We start from the raw sequence: 11,027 nt of genomic DNA on the forward strand, positions 1-11,027 counted from the left end.
GACAATAACGTCAGATGTGACGGATTTCTTTTGCAGAAAGAGATAGCTAGGGTGGATTCGTCATGAATAAAAGGGGAAAAGAAAATGCAAGGAAAAGCAAGCGGATCACTGCAGGAAGCCCATTACTCGCGCCGCGTCGGTACTTCCCGAACTGTCTTTTTCCCTTTTGTTTTTTTGTTCGTTACGCCGCATTTGTGGATGTCTTTTATCACGTTGGGAGAAAATAAGTTAAATACATAAATACTTAGACAATCAAACAAACCAGTACTACTAAAACAGGGTGATAGTTTCACGCCTCAAAGGAATATGTTGCTTTCAACATGGGCCGACCAAGCAACGGTAATCTCCACCTTGGAGTCGCCAAGGTCACATACAGCTTGACTTATGTTGCAAAGTTTGGGGGTGAGCTTGACATGACCTTGTGCAGCAACATCACCAGATTCTGAATAGGCTTGTATGACAACTTTGAAGGTCTCTTCAAACTTTTTTGGATAATAAACATGGCTTTCTCGTAATTCCACAGAGACAACACGCCTTGTTAGATCAAGGTAACCATCAGTACCCATTGGCATTTCTCCACTATCACAATATCGAGAATCAAGCAACACAACTTGTATGGATGGCGGATCAGTAACCTCCAAAACAGTGCCTTGACTATCTATGACCCAAACTTCATGAGGTGGCGACGAGGAAGCAACTCGCCCCCCATATTTGAATGTCCACGGGCCACCCTTAACGATCCGGACACCCATGATAGTGGCCTGAACTGAATTCGTAAGTTGCTCCAAGCTTAACTCGATTCTACAACGACAGTTGTTTAAGTCAATGGTGAAGAGACCAGTACCCTAATTGATGTAAGGGTATCTTTTATTGATCAATGCTTTATCGCGAGACTTTGTTCTGCCCTTAACCCTTAGTTCGACTTCAAACTCAAGTTCAGGCAAAATTGCCCGAGCTGGGCCAATCAAGCGTAAAAATGGACCTTGCAAGCATCGTTATATACACTTAATTGCAATGAACGAATCAACAATAATACACGCAATGCAAATTAAAAAACGAAATAAAGGAAAGGAAAATGGAGAGAAAACAGGAAACTCAAAGCATACATACATCTTCTGTGACTTCTTGGGCGTTATTCCTTGTTCGATTGAAGAGAATGTTGCGGTTGAAATCCACTTCGTCCCTGCAGCAACCACGCCATACACATAGAGAGGCCACTTTAAGTCACCTTTAATCTCAGCGATCTTGAAGGAGAAGATCTGCAAGCTGGTCCCGGTCGTAGCAGTAAGGTCGTCTTGGATGCATACTCCAGGCGTGCAGCGTGTAAAGTACACTGGACTCAACGTGGCTTCAGCAGCAAGCAAATCAAGTGAGGAGTTGTGAGGAATCAACATGGATCAACTTAGTCAAAGAAGAGAAAGAAAGGGATCTGCTTGGTTAATGAGTTATGTGGTACTACAAATTGATCAAGAGAATAAAGCAATTTAAGTTATCAAACAGATTAATTGCGTGCTCTAGCTAGCTGATTGCTTGTCTGCAGTAAGTAGTCTTGCTTACTTTTGGCTTCGAAGGTACAACCCGCCGATGAATCATTCCTGCCGCTACAGTAGGCAGCATAAATTCTCTCCTCCAGTGCAATCTCATCCTTGGCAGAGCTCGTCAGCTCCGTCTCCTCCTCCTGTTGAGGATGAAGCATGTCGTACTCATACATGTACTCCTCGGGCTCTTTGAAAGAGATCTTCTGTTACCGAAAAAGGCTTTCGCCCCGCTTTATAAATAAAACAACCACCGAGCATAAAGTTATGAAGGTACACACCACACAGACACACACACTCCAAGCCACCGAAGGCAGGTCCGACAAACACAAAGGGATCTTCTGTTCCTCGGCAGCCTGCTCCTTTTCCATGGCAACCTGCTCCTGGAGGATGCTCATGCAGTAATCATACGCATACATACAGTCATCCTCCTGCTTCTTCATAGATGATTGGCTGTCTCTGAATTTGCACAAGTTATCGTACGCAATTGAGATGTTGTTCGAGATGTCTTCCCTCTCCAAGAGGTGTACGATCTGAGATGGGTGGATCTCGTCTCGAACTGATGCTCACGCTCCATGATCGTCCCCACTGGTAGAAAAAGGGCCTGTTGTCCCGGTTCGTAAGGGCCTTTTGTCCCGGTTCCTGAACCGGGACTAAAGGGTCGGTACTAATGCCCTGTCCCTTTAGTCCCGGTTCAATCCAGAACCGGGACTGATGGGCCTCCACGTGGCCCGTGTGTGGAGCCCAGTCAGGAGACCCTTTGGTCCCGGTTGGTGGCACCAACCGGGACCAATAGGCATCCACGTGTCAGCATTTCTGTGGCTGGGGTTTTTATTTTTTTAAAGAGGGGGGTTTTGGGGGTTTTGGGGGGTTAATTTAGGTGTTTCATATATTGTGTTAGCTAGCTATAATTAATAAAGAGAAGTGTCCTCTCTTATGTCCGTGCTTGGTCGACGCTACGTACTATACATACGTATAAAGAGGATTAGACAAGCTAGCTAGCTAGTAAGCAAACGAAGGAAACAGAAGATCGTCATGAACATATATGCATACAGAGAGAAGTGATATCGACCACCTCTCCTTCTCCGAGAGATTGATCGAACAACAAGTTCTCGTATATCTATCCGACACTACCGGCTACATATATACAATAATTATCTCTTACAAATATAATCATACGGACTCATGGTCCACATAGTATTCTCCGTCTTCAGTGATCACGTGGTCAAGAAAGAATGCCGCCAATTCCTCTTGAATTGCTCGCATGCGAGCTGGTGCTAGGAGTTCATCCCGCTTCCGAAACATCTAATTTGAAGAAGGGGGTCAATACATATATATATGAATGAATGAAACTCAACACAAATGATGGTAATAAAATAAAAATTGTGAATGTTGTTATTTACGTACTTCATATTGTTCGTCAGTGTAGCCCCGCTCACAGGTCGTGTGGCGGATGGAATCACAAACGTAGTATCCACAGAAATCATTCCCTTGTTCCTGCCACAACCACTTTACAAGAAATAGAGGTCAATCAAACTGATAAGCAAGAATGCCAAATGGGTATTGATGAAACTAGCGCTTGAATCACTAGTAGATGCGCGGAACATGCTACTTAGTACTTACTTTCAGGTGTCTAAATTGCAGCTCCTTCGGCAGTCCCGGAGCTTTTCTGGTGAATTTTCTCCAAACCCTGCCGGACAAAGAAAACAATTACTTGATATATCAGGAAATGAACAAAGTTGCTGATATGGTGGATAATGATTGATTTAACTTACTTCTCGAGCATTTGAGTCATGTCTGCATAGTCCTGGGGATCTTTTCGTCTTGAGTCTAAGACGGTTACTAGTCCCTGCTCAAGCTTAATCTCTAGGAGAATATAGTGGTAACTGCACACGCATGCATAACTCATCAATTACATTACTATAACCTTGACTAATATATAAGGGAAACCGAATACGCACAAGACAGTAACACTCACTTGAAGTTGTAAGGAAAGAGTATTATATCTTTGTTTTCATTTATTACCAACGATCGTAGAAAGTTGGCCTCGGTATCTGCGGCATGAAATTTAACCTGAGTTGCATCTATGAGATATGTGTTAATGAACCCAATATCACCGACTTGTCTTTTCTTCAATTCGGTGATCTTCAATCTGCATAATATATTGAGGATGATTATAAATACATGCAATGAAAGAGCTGAGCTATATAGAGAGACTTAATGACAGAAGTAGTACTACTTACAGACAGTAGCAGGCGACCGTTGTTTTATCGAGGGCCAATTGATTGAAAAACTGAAAAAACTCCTCGAATGGAACAGGCAACAGTTCAATTCCAACGAGGTCATGCTCCTTTTTAACTTTCACATACAAAGTACTCCTCCCCCCAGAGTCTCTACAGATTTTCAAGTACCAATCATGCAATCTTCGCATCATCGTTGATAGAGATCTTTCATCTTTGACGAGAGGCTTCCCGTACTCGTATCTTTGTATCTACACCTCCATGAAATCATAATGTACATCATCGGGCAGGTAATCGCCAAGATTGCTATAACCGGGCACCATCCTCGGATCATTAGCGACGTTGTCGCTAGGCACCTTGAGCGGGGGACACGATTGCTTCGCTTGTTCGCCGAGCTGGGCAATTTGTTTCCCAGCTCGTCGTTCCTTCAGCCTTTGATCACTGACAGTACTCCCCGACTACTCCGCTTTGGCAAATTCCTTTCCAATAATGCGCTCATAGTTTGCTTTCGGCGGAGACTTGGGTGGTTTTGTCAGGGCAGCCAGAGTGCGCTTCGCTTTCACCGGATCTACCTTCTCCTCCGGAGGTGGATGTTTCTTTGCTTTCACCCCTTCAAAGTAGTTCCTCACTTATTCTCGTGCGATCTCGGCGTTCTCCTCCGGGGTCCTCTCATATGGTAACTTCTCTGGAGTCTTTAGAAAAGGACCAAATCTGTATTTCCTCCCGCCTCTGGCTGTACTGCTAGACGCCGGCAGAGCAGACGGAGCGGTTGTCTTCTTTACTTGCTTACGAGGCGGAGGAGAAGGACTACGACGCGCCGGAGCAGCCGGAGCGGCGGCAGGTCTCTTCCGCCCTTGGTGACCAGGCGAAGAAGGAGGAGGCTGGCTGCTCGGGTGCGTCGGCGCAGGCGGAGAAGGAGGCGGAGTGCCGCCACGCGCTGGAGAAGGAGCCGGTTGTTGGGGAACGTAGTAATTTCAAAATTTTCCTACGCACACGCAAGATCATGGTGATGCACAGCAACGAGAGGGGAGAGTGTTGTCTACGTACCCACGCAGACCGACTGCGGAAGCGATCACACAACGTAGAGGAAGTAATCATACGTCTTCCCAATCCGACCGATCCAAGCACCGTTACTCCGGCACCTCCGAGTTCTTAGCACACGTACAGCTCGATGACGATCCCCGGACTCCGATCCAGCAAAGCGTCGGGGAAGAGTTCCGTCAGCACGACGGCGTGATGACGATCTTGATGTTCTACCGACGCAGGGCTTCGCCTAAGCACTACAACGATATGATCGAGGTGGAATATGGTGGCAGGGGGCACCGCACACGGCTAAGGAACGATCACCAAGGATCAACTTGTGTGTCTAGAGGTGCCCCCTGCCTCCGTATATAAAGGAGCCAAGGGGGAGGGGTGCGGCCAGCCCAATGGAGGCGCAGGAGGAGTCCTACTCCTACCGGGAGTAGGACTCCCCCCCCCCAATCCTAGTTGGACTAGGATTCCCCGAGGGGGAAAGAGAGAGAGGGGGGCCGGCCACCTCTCCTAGTCCTAATAGGACTACGGGAGGGGGAAGGTGCGCAGCCCACCTTGGGCTGCCCCCTTCTCCTTTCCACTAAAGCCCACTAAGGCCCATTTAGCTCCCGGGGGGTTCCGGTAACCTCCCGGTACTCCGGTAAAATCCCGATTTCACCCGGAACACTTCCTATATCCAAATATAGGCTTCCAATATATCAATCTTTATGTCTCGACCATTTCGAGACTCCTCGTCATGTTCGTGATCACATCCGGGACTCCGAACAACCTTCGGTACATCAAAATGCATAAACTCATAATAACTGTCATCGTAACGTTAAGCGTGCGGACCCTACGGTTTGAGAACAATGTAGACATGACCGAGACAAGTCTCCGGTCAATAACCAATAGTGAGACCTGGATGCCCATATTGGCTCCTACATATTCTACGAAGATCTTTATCGGTCAGACCGCATAACAACATACGTTGTTCCCTTTGTCATCGGTATGTTACTTGCCCGAGATTCGATCGTCGGTATCCAATACCTAGTTCAATCTCGTTACCGGCAAGTCTCTTTACTCGTTCCGTAATACATCATCTCACAACTAACATCTTAGTTACAATGCCTGCAAGGCTTATGTGATGTGCATTACCGAGAGGGCCTAGAGATACCTCTACGACAATCGGAGTGACAAATCCTAATCTCGAAATACGCCAACCCAACATCTACCTTTGGAGACACCTGTAATGCTCCTTTATAATCACCCAGTTACGTTGTGACGTTTGGTAGCGCCCAAAGTGTTCCTCCGGTAAACGGGAGTTGCATAATCTCATAGTTATAGGAACATGTATAAGTCATGAAGAAAGCAATAACACATACTAAACGATCGGGTGCTAAGCTAATGGAATGGGTCATGTCAATCAGATCATTCAACTAATGATGTGATCTCGTTAATCAAATGACAACTCTTTGTCTATGGTTAGGAAACATAACCATCTTTGATTAACGAGCTAGTCAATTAGAGGCATACTTGTGACACTCTGTTTGTCTATGTATTCACACATGTATTATGTTTTCGGTTAATACAATTCTAGCATGAATAATAAACATTTATCATGATATAAGGAAATAAATAATAACTTTATTATTGCCTCTAGGGCATATTTCCTTCAGTATCCCACTTGCACTAGAGTCAATAATCTAGTTCACATCGCCATGTGATTTAACAGCAATAGTTCACATCACCATGTGATTAACACCCATAGTTCACATCGTCATGTGACCAACACTCAAAGGGTTTACTAGAGTCAGTAATCTAGTTCACATATCTATGTGATTAACACCCAAAGAGTACTAAGGTGTGATCATGTTTTGCTTGTGAGATAATTTTAGTCAATGGGTCTGTCACATTCAGATCCGTAAGTATTTTGCAAGTTCTATGTCTACAATGCTCTACACGGAGCTACTCTAGCTAATTGCTCCCACTTTCAATATGTATCCAGATTGAGACTTAGAATCATCTGGATCAGTGTCAAAACTTGCATCGATGTAACCCTTTACGACGAACCTTTTGTCACGTCCATAATCGAGAAACATATCCTTATTTCACTAAGGATAATTCTGACCGCTGTCCAGTGATCTACTCCTAGATCACTATTGTACTCCCTTGCCAAATCAGTGCAGGGTATACAATAGATCTGGTATACAGCATGACATACTTTATAGAACCTATGGCCAAGGCATAGGGAATGACTTTCATTCTCTTTCTATCTTCTGTCGTGGTCGGGCTTTGAGTCTTACTCAACTTCACACCTTGTAATACAGGCAAGAACTCTTTCTTTGACTGCTCCATTTTGAACTACTTCAAAATCTTGTCAAGGTATGTATTCATTGAAAAAAAACTTATCAAGCGTTTTGATCTATCTCTATAGATCTTGGAGCTCAATATGTAAGCAGCCTCACCGAAGTCTTTCTTTGAAAAACTCCTTTCAAACACTCCTTTATGCTTTACAGAATAATTCTACATTATTTCCGATCAACAATATGTCATTCACATATACTTATCAGAAATGCTGTAGTGCTCCCACTCACTTTCTTGTAAATACAGGCTTCACCGCAAGTCTGTATAAAACTATATGCTTTGATCAGCTCATCAAAGCGTATATTCCAACTCCGAGATGCTTGCACCAGTCCACAGATGGATCGCTGGAGCTTGCACATTTTGTTAGCACCTTTCGGATTGACAAAACCTTCTGGTTGCATCACATACAACTCTTCTTTAATAAATCCATTAAGGAATGCAGTTTTGTTTATCCATTTGCCAGATTTCATAAAATGCGGCAATTACTAACATGATTCGGACAGACTCAAGCATAGATACGAGTGAGAAACTCTCATCGTAGTCAACACCTTGAACTTGTCGAAAACCTTTTGCGACAATTCTAGCTTTGTAGATAGTAACACTACTATCAGCGTCCGTCTTCCTCTTGAAGATCCATTTATTCTCAATTGCTTGCCGATCATCGGGCAAGCCAACCAAAGTCCAAACTTTGTTCTCATACATGGATCATATCTCAGATTTCATGGCCTTAAACCATTTCGCGGAATCTGGGCTCATCATCGCTTCCTCATAGTTCGTAGGTTCGTCATGGTCAAGTAACATGACCTCCAGAATAGGATTGCCGTACCACTCTGGTGCGGATCTCACTCTGGTTGACCTACGAGGTTTGGTAGTAACTTGATCCGAAGTTACATGATCATCATCATTATCTTCCTCACTAATTGGTGCAGGAGTCACAGGAACAGATTTCTGTGATGAACTACTTTCCAATTATGGAGCAGGTACAGTTACCTCATCAAGTTCTACTTTCCTCCCACTCACTTCTTTCGAGAGAAACTCCTTCTCCAGAAAGTTTCCGAATTTAGCAACAAAATTCTTGCCTTCGGATCTGTGATAGAAGGTGTTCCCAACAGTAACTTTTTGGGTATCCTATGAAGACACACTTTTCCGATTTGGGTTTGAGCTTATCAGGATGAAACTTTTTCACATAAGCATTGCAACCCCAAACTTTGAGAAACGACAACTTTGGTTTCTTGCCAAACCACAGTTCATACGGTGTCGTCTCAACAGATTTAGATGGTGCCCTTTTAACGTGAATGCAGCTGTCTCTAATGCATAACCTCAAAACGATAGTGGTAGATCGGTAAGATACATCATAGATTGCACTATATCCAATAAAGTACGGTTATGACGTTCGGGCACACCATTACATTGTGGTGTTCCAGGTGGCATGAGTAGTGAAACTATTTCACATTGTTTTTAACTGAAGGCCAAACTCGTAACTCAAATACTCTTCTCTACGATCAGATCATAGAAACTTTATTTTCTTGTTACGATGATTTTTCACTTCACTCTGAAATTCTTTGAACTTTTCAAATGTTTCAGGCTTATGTTTCATCAAGTAGATATACTCATATCTGCTCAAATTCATCTGTGAAGATCAGAAAATAATGATACTTGTCGCGAGCCTCAATATTCATCGGACCACATACATCAGTATGTATGATTTCCAACAAATATGTTGCTCGCTCCATTGTTCCGAAGAACAGAGTCTTAGTCATCTTGCCCATGAGGCATGGTTCGCAAGCATCAACTGATTCATAATCAAGTGATTCCAAAAGCCCATCAGCATGGAGTTTCTTCATGCGCTTTACACCAATATGACCTAAACGGCAGTGCTACAAACAAGTTGCACTATCATTATTAACTTTGCATCTTTTGGTTTCAATATTATGATTATGTGTATCACTACGATCGAGATCCAATGAACTATTTTCATTGGGTGTGTAACCATATAAGGTTTTATTCATATAAACAGAACAACAATTTATTCTCTTACTTAAATGAATAACCGTATTACAATAAACATGATCAAATCATATTCATTCTTAACGCAAACACCAAATAACACTTATTTAGGTTCAACACTAATCCCGAAAGTATAGGGAGTGTGAGATGATGATATCAATCTTGGAACCACTTCCAACACACATCGTCACTTCACCCTTAACTAGTCTCTGTTCATTCTGCAACTCCCGTTTCGAGTTACTACTCTTAGCAACTGAACTAGTATCAAATACTGAGGGTTTGCTATAAACACTAGTAAAGTACACATCAATAACATGTATATCAAATATACTTATGTTCACTTTGACATCCTTCTTTTCTGCCAATCACTTGGGGTAGTTCCGCTTCCAGTGACCAGTCCCTTTGCAGTAGAAGCACTTAGTCTCAGGCTTAGGACCAGACTTGGGCTTCTTCACTTGAGCAGAAACTTGCTTGCTGTTCTTTTTGAAGTTCCCCTTCTTCCCTCTGCCCTTTTCTTGAAACTAGTGATCTTGTCAACCATCAACACTTGATGTTTTTCTTGATTTCTACCTTCGTTGATTTCAGCATCACGAAGAGCTTGGGAGTTGTTTCCGTTATCCCTTGCATATTATAGTTCATCACGAAGTTCTACTAACTTGGTGATGGTGACTAGAGAATTCTATCAATCACTATCTTATCTGGAAGATTAACTCCCACTTGATTCAAGCAATTGTAGTACTCAGACAATCTGGGCACATGCTCACTAGTTGAGCGATTCTCCTCCATCTTTTAGCTACAGAACTTGTTGGAGACTTCATATCTCTCAACTCGGGTATTTGCTTGCAATATTAACTTCAACTCCTGGAACATCTCATATGGTCCATGACGTTCAAAACGTCTTTGAAGTCCCGATTCTAAGCCGTTAAGAATGGTGCACTAAACTATCAAGTAGTCATCATATTGAGCTAGCCAAACGTTCATAACGTCTGCATCTGCTCCTGCAATAGGTCTGTCACCTAGCGGTGCATCAAGGACATAATTCTTCTGTGCAGCAATGAGGATAATCCTCAGATCACGGATCCAATCCGCATCATTGCTACTAACATCTTTCAACACAATTTTCTCTAGGAACATATCAAAATAAACACAGGGAAGCAACAACGCGAGCTATTGATCTACAACATAATTTGCAAAATACTACCAGGACTAAGTTCATGATAAATTTAAGTTCAATTTAATCATATTACTTAAGAACTCCCACTTAGATAGACATCTCTCTAATCCTCTAAATGATCACGTGATCCAAATCAACTAAACCATAACCGATCATCACGTGAGATGGAGTAGTTTTCAATGGTGAACATCGTTATGTTGATCATATCTACTGTATGATTCACGCTCGACCTTTCGGTCTCCGTGTTCCGAGGCCATATCTGCATATGCTAGGCTCGTCAAGTTTAACCTGAGTATTCTGCGTGTGCAAAACTGGCTTGCACCCGTTGTAGATGGACGTAGAGCTTATCACACCCGATCATCACGTGGTGTCTGGGCACGACGAACTTTGGCAACGGTGCATATTCAGGGAGAACACTTGTTGATAATTTAGTGAGAGATCATCTTATAATGCTACCGTCAATCAAAGCAACATAAGATGCATAAAATGATAAACATCACATGCAATCAATATAAGTGATATGATATGGCCATCATCATCTTGTGCTTGTGATCTCCATCTCCGAAGCACCGTCATGATCACCATCGTCACCGGCGCGACACCTTGATCTCCATCGTAGCATCATTGTCATCTCGCCAATCTTATGCTTCCACGACTATCACTACCGTTTAGTAATAAAGTAAAGCATTACATCGC

At 43.1% G+C, this 11,027-nt stretch overlaps 1 pseudogene; it reads right to left on the reverse strand.

Annotated features, from left to right (window-relative positions):
* Nucleotides 1-296: 296 nt before the first annotated feature.
* Nucleotides 297-1,711, reverse strand: LOC147961266 (uncharacterized; annotated as a pseudogene).
* Nucleotides 1,712-11,027: the final 9,316 nt, after the last annotated feature.

Source organism: Triticum urartu, chromosome 7A, assembly GCF_056163025.1.
Source record: "Triticum urartu cultivar PI428250 chromosome 7A, HENAU_Tu73, whole genome shotgun sequence".
Classification (NCBI taxonomy): Eukaryota; Viridiplantae; Streptophyta; class Magnoliopsida; order Poales; family Poaceae; genus Triticum; species Triticum urartu.